Genomic DNA, 10192 nt, shown 5'->3' with positions numbered 1-10192 from the left:
CTTTGCAATACTGCAGAAGCCAAAGAGCACACAAAGCATTAGGGTATGAGGTAATACTATTGAATGTAGGACTGAGGATAGTAAGATGCAAAACTGTAAACCCAGCAATATTTTTGGAAGATGTTCTCAAGGCAGGAAACTATGCACATGATTGTACAACGAACATAGAGATGTTCAGTGAGACATGCAAAGTGGAGCACGACGCACTTGCGTGGGGAGCTGTGCTATACACCGATGGTTCGTCGACAATTGATCAAACTGATGGGATCAAACGTAATGCGATTGCAGTGGTAAGACTGAAGGAGGGCGGAACAAGCAAGGTGGTTGTAAGTGTGTGACTACCATCCCATTATTCAGCACAAGCAGCAGAACTAGTGGCTCTCAGCACCAGAAAACAGTGTAGAAAAGGAGGTAACAATTTATCATGACTCCGCCCATGTGACAAACAGTACACTAAGGACTGGCGAGATGGCTCAGGAGAGGGTTTAGGAGAGCAGACAAGAACCCAGTGCAGCATGCACTATTATTAGGCAAATGGATCGAGGTGATTGCATAGCCAAAACAGGTAGCACCAGTGAATTGCCAGGCCCCACATTTCAAGAGGAAATGAAGCAGCAGATTATGAGGAAAGGTGCACAGCGTATTTTGGGCAATTGTGGGAACTGAAGGAGAGACCAAAGGCTCAGGGACAAGTGAGGAACATGGTGATGATTGAAGGTTACAATGTACTACCAGAGACACAGACTATGGAGATGCAGGGAGCTGCACCCCTGGAGGAGAAGGAGCTATGGGTAAGGAGAGACTGCTCCAGGTCTCCGACAGATGCCTTATGGCGACAGAATACAGGTAAAATGGCCATGCCACTAGCATTGCTGAAGACAGCATTGGCACAATTGCACTATGTAACACACAGGGAAGGAGGTCATTGCTACACGCACTGGAGAAACATGGTTTTGCCAAAATTTGAATGAACATGTAGCTGATTTTATAAGTAACTGCTTGGCCTGCCAGCAGTTTACAGCAGAGCATACTTTGAGAGCTATGAGAGGAGCCACAACAAACCCATAGACCCATTTCTGCACCTCCACGTGGACTACATGGATATGATCCAAGTTTGTCAAGAATACTGCTACATGACAGTTGTTGTCTGCCCATTCTCTAGGTGGCTAGAGGCAGGTCCCGGTTCACATGCTGACACCCTCATAGGGGCTAAGTTTCTTGTCAGGGAGGTTTTCCCGAGATGGGGCATGTGCGAGGTCCTGCAGTCTGTCAACAGCCCTCATTTCGCCAATGAACTATCCTAGCACATCACAACCCTGCTAGGCATTAAGCACAAATGTGCCTGTCTGTACCACCCGCAAGCAAATGGGATGTGTGAATGCCTGAATGGACGCCAAAAGGAGTTCATAGTCAAAACTCACCAGAGCACCAAGAAAAACTAGCTGCATGGTTTACCACTAGCCTTGTTTGATTTGCACAACAAGCCAGGGTCAGACCACCATTTTACACCCCATGAGTTGGTGACAGGACAGCGCATGCATTTTCCCCTAGCTCCTACCACAAGAGCATTCAAGGATAACAGTGCAGATGTGTTAGGACAGGAAATCTACGAATACATTAATTCTCTGGTTTCTAATGCTTCTTTTATCTCTTGCCAGATACAGCGGATCCAGGGAGGCCCAGAAGACTGGCGAAGAGATAGACTGATGACATACCACAAGATCATGAACTAAAGCATTCTGTGAAAGTGGGAGATGCTGTGAAATTTTGTGAGGCGCTGTAATGCACCTAGATTCACAGGACCTCACGTTGTAGAGGAGGTAGCAGACCGTGCTGTTAGGCTAGTTAGTATGACTTTATGGAATCATCTCCACGACGTCAAGCCCTACAAAGCAGTGGCCTCACCTGGCAACAGAGTCTCCATGACCGACAGGGCCAACATTCAGGACCTCAAAACTACAAGTGTGTACAGATCTCACTGAGTTAGGGAGACCAGGTCACCCCATGATTACACGATACCAAGCAGCAGAAGCAGCAACTGGAGCACTTGTCCAAATAGACTAAGGATACACTGGCTCCAATTACAAGTCCGGTGGTAGCCGTGCTGGTTAAACCGGCAGGCTGCCGCCGGACTCTTAGTGAATTACCAGCGCCGGACTTGCCAGATTTACCGGGGCATTACAACCCCAGTGGTCCGGTACATCCAGCGCCAGCAATTCTGTTAATCCCCATCCCTGTGGAGTCCCATAGGACTCCATGGGAATGGGGACCGCGGAAACACTGGCACCATGTCGTAATGGTGCCAGTGATTCCGTGCACTTCTGCGGGTGGGTGCCGTTCTGCCCGCCAGGTCAGACCTGGTGGGCGGTACAGCAACCACCCACAGAACTCATAGTTTGCCGGTCTGGAAAAAGGTGCCGGTAATTCCAGACCGGCAAACTTGTAATGAGGGCCACCGTCTGTTATTTTTCTACTCGCACACGCAGGTCTACGTGAATGTCGTTGGAATTGTATCGTTTTTTTCCTAATGCTATCTCCCACCCATCACGATGAATCTTTCTCTAACCAGTTTGTGCACTATATAGTGAGACCCCGGCGATTCAGAACACGATCTCTTGCAGTATATTATCTTGTTTTTGTAGAGTATTTGGCACAAACATACGCACAACTTGGACACAGTGAATTCCCAGTGTTGGCTAAATGGAGAGACCCCTCAGTAAGAAAGGTCTGGGAGGGGGTCTCTGCCTTTGCAATTAGTGATTATTTGGTTCACGGGGCTTGTGGGTACTGAAAAATACTAACACAGTAATGCCTTCTTTTGAGAATTTCAGGCGGGCAACTTTATCACCAGGCTGCAAGGATCAAGCAGCATAAGTGGATATGAAAGAAACAAAGAACTTTATTATCATGTCGTGTCTATTGATTCCCAGTGGCTTGATGGGATTTGTATTTTGGCAATTATAGGTTGTTACCACTACCGCTGTACCTTATACTAACATTCCACCAAACCCATGCAGGAGGGATGACCATGTCAGGTGGACGAGAAGACACTGCTGATAAGGTAAGGAGAAGTAAGTGCAGCGCTAACACAGACACAAAGGGAATAGACATGTATCTCACTGACACTCCTTGAGTATCCAACATGTGGTACAATCACATGACAAAAGTAGATAAGGAAACGACCAGGGAGAGCGGTTATGTCTGCTCTTTAATACGCTATGCCATGAGTGCCTCTAGAACATTCATAGCAACTGAAATACCAGCAGCAAGAGCACAGCGCCTGATGTATCTTGCAATGGTACAAACCCGAGAAAGATTCCAAGGGAAGACAGCAACATTGAGATGGAAGTCCAAAGGGACTTTCCCTTATGAAGATAATTACATAAAGACATTGGACATGATGAACAATTACTGGCAGCTACATGAAGCCAAGCAGTACATAACTGACAGACCTGAGAAGGAAGAAAGGAAGACTATCACACTGAAGGAATTGCCATGTCCCTGGACAAGCGTGAAGGAAATAGGAGAGCCTAGATGCTGGGAAAGGCCACAGATATTCGTGTATGTACGAGTGTACACTAACAATGGATGGAAAGATGGAGTGGTGGGGAGGAAGGCACTTACACTAGCCCAGTGGTCAGTGAATAAGGTGCAGGTAGAAAATGACAAGTGCCTAAAGGAGTGGGACGCAAGTGCAAAGTTACTAACATCGTTGGAGAACGAAGCTGGACCAATGCCAATAATCCACCTGAAGATGCCAGCCCTGTGCTATCAGAAAAAATGGTGATGTTGAAGTTGGCGAAAACGTAGGATGCAAGACAATTGAACAACTTGCAGCAATGAGAGCACGAACGGCAGTGCCGATGGATCATTACTGGGTGCGTGGATCGAAAGCGTATGAGAAGCTAACACCTGAGTGGAGAGGAGTATGCTTGTTGGTACAGATCAACATGCCTTTGTTGGTTGGACCCAAAAAGGATGTAAAGCTCGATGAGTTCCTGAAGATGAACAACAACAAAAGAAGGAAGAGATCAATCAAGGTGGCACCAACAGCCCAGATAGAGACGGCAGAGAAGCAGGATGGATTGAGCAGAGTGAAAAGAGTGGGGAATTACTTCTCAGAGACAGAAACAGTACTGAACGAGATCCCAGCAGAACAGACTGTTTAGCAGAACGCAGATGTTCTTTGCATCAATAATAGCAGTGATACAGACATACACAAATGCCAAGTGGTTACAGATCACTAGTTGGGAGCTGATGGTAACAATTAACTCTACAGTGAATGGGTTCAACGCCATAAAGGAAGTACTCAGACAATAGGGTTGGTGGCGCTCCAGAATAAATATGTTCTGGATCTCCTCACAGCTATGGAAGGAGGAGTTTGTGCAAAGATAGGGAGTTTGTTGCACATTTTCACCAGCTAACGACAAAGATAACAGAACTCTCTCAGATGCAGTAGCACAGATGCACGCGAAAATGGAAGATGAATCACAAGGAACAGGAAAGGACAAGAGCTGGTTAGCATATATATGGTCCTGGATGCCATTGTGGCTGTCAGACGGACTGAAGGGGTATGCTGTTACATGCACTGATCATCCGACGGCCACACAAACTATTACAGACACCTCAAAGGAATAACGAAGATATGGCAGCCCAGAGCAAAAAGACTCATGTAAGGATGTGGTCAACAAGTCGACCAGAAGGGGAACTGAAGAGGTATAGAGGAGGAGCCAAGTACCCCTACCTCAACTGTTCTGCCTCTATTACCTGTAGGTTGGAAACCAGAGTATGTGACATACACAGAGCAGTTGAAACGACAAAGGCCAAAGGGAATCCTTGAGGCAAGATTCCAATTGAGGAAACCATATCTGCACCTAAGGAGATATGAGGGTTGTTTACATGCGATTCCTGAAGAATCAGAGCAAGTGAAGGGTCAAGACGAATGGTGAAGTCACCAACCATCGCCAAGTAAATGTCACACAGATGAACAGACGTACCTGGAAGAGATGCAGCGACTAGACAATGCAGATATTCTATAAGGCATCAAGAAAGGATCAAGGATAAGTGACATCTTGGGATCAAGGTGAAGAAGCTTATGCCACAGAAACAGATGAAGACATTAAGTCATTTTACACGTGTACAGATGCAAAAAAAAAACGCAAGCAGACGAAGTAATCTTGAGGCTAGCTTAGAGTGAGTAGATTGCGGCAAGTGTCATGTTATATGCACACGGACAAGTAAAGGATGGATATTTCCACTATGTATTATAGCGGTGCTGGACAGTAGCAAGAAAGCCTCATTTCTAGTGTGTCGCAGTTAAAAAGCAAATTGAATTACAACGTGAATCTCAGCAGATGAGACTGGGCGAACCAAAGAAGCCAAGGCCTTATCAAACTGGAGTAGGGTGGCATTAGATACAAAATCGTGTGAAAGAACAAAACTCCTGTTCAGAAAGCATGAACATAACAAAGAAGATGACAGAGGTCTATTAAAAAATAGTAATACACTAAAGGCTCGATTTTATGGTCTCTAGTCACATGGAAGCATGAAGTTGGATGAACGAGATGGTCACACCTATGCACGAGGGAAGAGCGTGTGCTTTCATTCCCTGAATTTCTCAGAGCTAAGAACACTCTCAAGGCCGAGCATCAAAGCCTAATTGACAGTAGACCACTGAGGTGATGATGGATTGATATGCTAATTAGTGGGAAGCAATGGTTAAGGTGAGCTCAACAGCACCTGGATGGCCAGCCTGCATGCTGCTAGACATAGATGGGTTAGAGTGCCAACCAAATTGTAGAGGACCATGCAATTAGGGGTTCTATAGTTGTGTAAACCAATGAGATGTCGTGCATTTAGTGGCGTTCGTAGTGGTCATTTTAAGGGAAGGGCTTAGTTGCCCCACCTTATGTTAAGTAACCAATCACATATTCACACTTTAGACTAGTATGGATCGTATATTTAGATGTTCACTCAGAGCCAATCACCCATACTCCTAGGTTTTTGTAGTTTGCCACATAGGATGACGTTAGTACATACGTAGGTTAACGTCATTGATGACAAGTTTCTTGTATAAGATCTATTTTTACTAAGAATGTTTGAGTAAGAGGATCGAGCAATTTTGCTGATGTTCGTTATGCTCCCTGTTTCAGATAATTGATATTAAAACCTTTTGCCAACTACCTGAGTCGTTTTGATTATTGATGTATGAATACAAATCTGCATCCTCGTCCATCTCCAGGGTATTTACTACTCATCTGAAAGGGCTGGGCAAGTTGTCCCCTCCTATAAGATACATGGCATGGAAGAAAGCCACGAGATACCGTGAACGCCCATACTATTTCGGACCAATTCTTAGTGCACCAATGATAGATAAGTATGTCGAGAGGTATCCACTCAGCCAGCCCTACAGGCCAGGTGCGGTACAGGTCTACCCCAGAATTGTCGAGGAGCCCCAGGCTGCAACTAAAGAGACCACAATTGACAGTATTGACTAAAGCGCTGAGAAGCCATGTTGCTATCGTCGATAAAGACACCACGATTTAGCAGTGTTAGACATGAAGCACACATGCCATCTGCACATTGGGGTCACGAACACACACTCAAATACATGAAGAACACGAGCATACTGTTCTATAGTTAGAGGACAGATACATATACATACTGCTATTGCTTTTATTATTTTGCCATTAGCCAAACGCAGCAACGCAGAAACCGTAAGAAGCAAGAAATCCAGAGTAAAGCTGCAAGACTGATATGTGAAAATAGCCTTATGCTGGGTGTGCGCAAACCAATCTGAAATATGGATGAAAAGTCAATTTAATGTAGTGTTCAGCAGTAGTGAGGAATAAGTAGGTGACTTCTCACTGGCACCTAAAACAAAGTGAAAGTATAGAAAGGTATCCTCACAATCCGCGCTCACTTTCCAGTACAGAAAACAAACAGCAATTGACATTGTAAGAGTACCAAAAAAAACACATTTAATGAGGCTGAAAAACACCTCTAGATGTTGTTCAGTAATCTCTGTACATTAATCGTGAAGAGACATGTGTTACAGGCATTGCAAGCTCCCCAAAAATGAATTGTTGGTCATAAAGGAACAAAAAGAAACATTTGCAAGTCTCAAATGCAATATATGCAAGTAGCCCGATGAAATGGGTGCAAGACTCCAACAGGTGTTTCAACCCTCTAAGGTCGTCTTCAGGGCGTATAGTTAATGTGATACTGTAGTCCAAAACATTCCATAGTCGTTCATTTTGTTAGAAAAAGTAGTCAAACACATTGTTGGAAAATGTATGTGCAACCATCAGATGGAAAAGGAAAGAAAAAGGGGAGAGAAAAAACAAGAAGGGAAACCTATATTAGTTCCTGTTATTAATTCCCACGTGAAGTGCATGAAACTTAAAATTGCACATTTGTATAGAGAGTGAAATACCAAAGTTCACAGTTGTATATTGATACATCTAAAGGTATTGGCTCCATTTTAAACATTAAGGCACGATTGTGAGCCTAATATTTGTCAAACTACATAGTATACTAGAAGAGAACATTTTGGAAACGCACCTTCACCCAAAACCATTGTGCATATTGGTCTAATTTACAAGGAAGCTAAAAGGTAAATACCTGGATAGTACAAGCGAATATGTAGGGAGATTTGGATAAAGTCCAACTTGGTAATGCTTAGGGTAAGCATAGGGTGCAATTCCTATCTATGCGGGAAATCACACGCCTGTGGAAGTAAATAAAAAATAATATAATGTATTTAAGTCAGATAATCTTGGTGTTAGAATACGGTTAAATGCGTTTAACACCGAGAAGTGTAATGGCTTACCTGCCATTCGATGAAACTTGTTTGTAGTGCGACAATAGGCAAGTTGTTAAAGTCATTTGGCAAATTGTATTGGCCAAGTGCAAGGTTATAAGATGTGCCGGTTCATAGAAATGTCTGTAAGGAAATGAAATAGAACGAATACCCTTTCATTTTTATATAGTCATGAGGAAATATAATATCCGTGTTCCGTACCGTCATGTCAGATCTGCTTATTCGGATATAGAGAAACTCACCAAGTGTAGCGCATCATTGCGAGCGTACAATTCCTGCTTGATTGCAGATCGAGTCACGCCAACGATGGAGCGGGGGGTGTTGTCACCAATGGCCTATTAGCCGTGTGAACAGAAAATACTTCTGGTCACATGACTGCTCACGTGAGAGCATGTTGCCTAGTAACTTGCTCAAGCGCCGGTTGCCTGGCGACTTAGTTGTATCTAATAAGCAGTGTTCTGAAGTTGAAAACATTTTGAACTAAATAGTTGTATATTAGCTTGATTCCCATTCCCGTTTGTGTGTGCAGATAATGATGAGACTGCATCGCGAAGGTGATCTTGGCTGACAATTGTGAAACTGGATTGAGAATAGGTGAAATCTTTATTTACCAACCATACAGTAATAGGGTTAAGTAATAAACCATGCTGTGTCCAAGCGAAGGTGCAGAGCCAAACAGTCACTCAATGTGAGGCTCTCACTTGGTAATGTCTTAGTAAAGCAAAACATGGTTGCTGATGAATAACCACCCATCTTGTATGGACTCTGGATTTGCAAAATATCCATGCATGTGCTAACTTGTAAAAACATGAGGAATGCCAATCAATCTATAATTTGTGGAAACTGAAACAGATGAATGACATGTTAAATGTGAAAAACATGAAAAAAATATTTTTAACACATGAAAAAAAAAAGTTTTTTCCCATTCATCCATGCTTGTGCAAACTGTTGAGACAGATGTGTTTAAAAGAGTAATAATAATATTGGTGGACAAAATGGCATATGAAAAACAAATATAATCATAAAAATACATTCAGCTCATGTTCCTGGTTGAGGCCAAGTTGTAAACACTGTAATTTGCATATCATGCGTGCTTCTTGTCATCGCAGAGTGAGTGGTTTGTCGCCTCCTCTTGCATGGGGTTTGATCTGTTTTAATCCAATGAATCTGATGTCCTTGCGATGATCTGTTTGGTGGTGAGTTTGCCAATGCATCGCAAACAGGAGTTTGGCATCCTGGCTGTTAATATTGGCAAAGCGTTCACGAGTCCTGACTCGCAATTCGCGGATGGTACTGCCAATATATATTTTCTTACATACACATTGGATCCCACAGATTATGAATTTCAAGCGACAGTTTATAAAGTCCGTGATCTTGACTTGTAACCCGCCGTGGCAGGTGAAAACCTTTGTGGGTGATAGTGCAAATTGACAAAAATTACATGTACCGCATTTGTAAAAACCAACTGGTTTAGTGGTTTCAGATAACCAATTTTGCTGTCTAATGGGGTCAGAGCTTAAGAAAGAGGGACTAAGTAGATTTCTCAAAGTTGGTGCTTTAGTAAAAATGATATTGGGTTTCTCTGAAATGTATTGCGCAAGGCCTGTATCCAAAAGTAAAATATGCCAGTGCTTATGCAGAATATGGAACAGAAACTTGGCATCTTGAGAGAATGTAGTTATGAAATTGACATGTGCCGGAAAATCTTTAGTAGGTCTCTGTTCTTTCGTCTGAATTAACAAATTAAAACGTTCAACTTGTTCCATATATTTTACAACCTTATTTATAACATTCTTTCAGTACCCTCTTTCTTTAAATCTGGCTCCAATCGACTCACATTCTTGTAAGAAAATTTCATCTTGACTACAATTTCTTCTGGATCTTAAAAATTCCCCTCTGGGGAGGTTTATTGATGACACTTTGTCTGCGACTACTTGCCACGTGCAAAATTGCATTGACCGCAGTTTCATTCTGGTAGGTGCGAGTCTGAATGGAATTGGATACAATATTGATTTGCAAATCTAAACACAATTTCCCTAGCATCTATGTGGCCTGTGAAATTAATTCCAAAATTATTGTGGTTCAAATATTGCATGGAGTCGTCAAAATTATCCTGATTTCCAGACCAAATGACAAAAACATCGTCTATGTATCTTTTCCATGTTATATTAGAATGACGATGGATTGTTTAGAAAGATGTGAAGGTCTTCAAAATAGACCATAAAAAGATTGGCTAAGGAAGGGGCATATTTGGCCCCCATGGAAATGCCTTTTGTTTGAGAGTAATAGTTGCCATTAAAGATTAACTGATTATGTTGTAGAGTAAATTCTAAGAAACTTTTGAGCATTTGCACATGCATGGCATGCGAA

Source organism: Ambystoma mexicanum, chromosome 9 (genome assembly GCF_040938575.1).
Source record: "Ambystoma mexicanum isolate Mex_15411 chromosome 9, UKY_AmexF1_1, whole genome shotgun sequence".
Lineage (NCBI taxonomy): Eukaryota > Metazoa > Chordata > Amphibia > Caudata > Ambystomatidae > Ambystoma > Ambystoma mexicanum.
This window is presented reverse-complemented; position numbering follows the sequence as displayed.